We start from the raw sequence: 1493 nt of genomic DNA on the forward strand, positions 1-1493 counted from the left end.
CTCCAGCGATTAAAGTATATTCTGCCGACGGTGAGAGACAGGGAGGACGGACCAGCATCACATGGCCCGCAAGCGACACACGCATTGGCTGCAAATGCATTGGTAGCTCACCACTTGGTCGTTGTGATTGGCGTAGAACGGAGCCAGTTGGTGCAGCGTTCCTGCTCGCGGCAAAGCCGAATAGGCACTTGTGTAAAAATTCGTGAAGGAAAAGAGGGTGCGGTAATATGTGTGTGTGTGTGCGTGTTTGTGTGTGCGCGCGCGCGCGCGTTTCAGACTGGGTTGGAGTAGACTGGACAATCCGTCCACTTCACACACAGACAAAAAAAATGGATTTATCAAAACCTTTCTACCTTACAACTCAGTCAAAGCTATTCTTGACAAAGATTTTATGTAAATCTAATTGTAATAGTTATGCTGATATGTGCTATATATATATGGTGTTCATAATAGTTATTGGTTAATAGGGATTAAAGGCATAGGCAAGTGGCAGCGATTCAGCAGCACTTCTGCATGTAGCTTACTTTTAATGCTTTTATGAGAGCAACATGACAGAGTGATTAGTGAATAATTTACAAAGAAATCCTAAAATAGCAGGTATAACACCCCACCCCAGCCCCCACCCAGCTCTGACCGGTCCCATTATCACCAGTGAGTGAATGTGAATGGAAGGGCCTGCGATGTCTGTGGATGCTGCTTTGCTGCTGAACATGACCGTAATGCAATAATGCATTTTTAAATGGATCTGTATTCCAGGAAGAGGAGCCATGGGTCCTGATGAGGGCGAGGGGAAGCAGGAGGTAGGTGGGGCGACGAGAGCTGATTGGGAGAATGGGAGAACAAACACACATACCAGTATACACAAGTATGCACTCACTCACACACATGTGCGCGCACACAGTCTCTTTCTCTCTCTCACACACACACACACATGCGCGCACACAGTCTCTTTCTCTCTCCCTCTCTCTCTCACACACACACACACACACACACATCTCTTTCTATCTCTCTCTCACACACACACACACACACAAGGAGGCACTGTCAGCCCGATCAATATCTGTTCAAAGCATTCCCATGTAGCACCACTTTCTACACTCCTGATGCTGGAGACAGACCTGTTGTCCTGGGAGCGTCAAGTCTGGAATCTTCTTGGATTGATTACCTCACAATTTTGAGACCATTTTTGTGGGTTTTTGTACCTGTGTGGTTGTGTGTATTTTTCTGTCCCTGCGAGTGGTCTGTGTCTCATGTTCATGTGATGTGATAAAATAATAGCATTTTCTTTGTTTGTGAGTGTGTGTGTGGATTGTACGATTGTGTTTGTGTTACTTGTACATTGTGCTACATGTGAGCGATGTGCTACAATCAAAATATGCTTGATAAAAAGGAAACAATTCCAAACATGTTATTCAGTCACCCTCCATGCTTTGATCAAATGTTTTAAAATAACTCTCTAAGCAAAGCTGTCAACTGCCTGTCCACTATAGATA

This window comes from Alosa alosa, chromosome 1, assembly GCF_017589495.1.
Source record: "Alosa alosa isolate M-15738 ecotype Scorff River chromosome 1, AALO_Geno_1.1, whole genome shotgun sequence".
In the NCBI taxonomy this organism is placed as follows: domain Eukaryota; kingdom Metazoa; phylum Chordata; class Actinopteri; order Clupeiformes; family Clupeidae; genus Alosa; species Alosa alosa.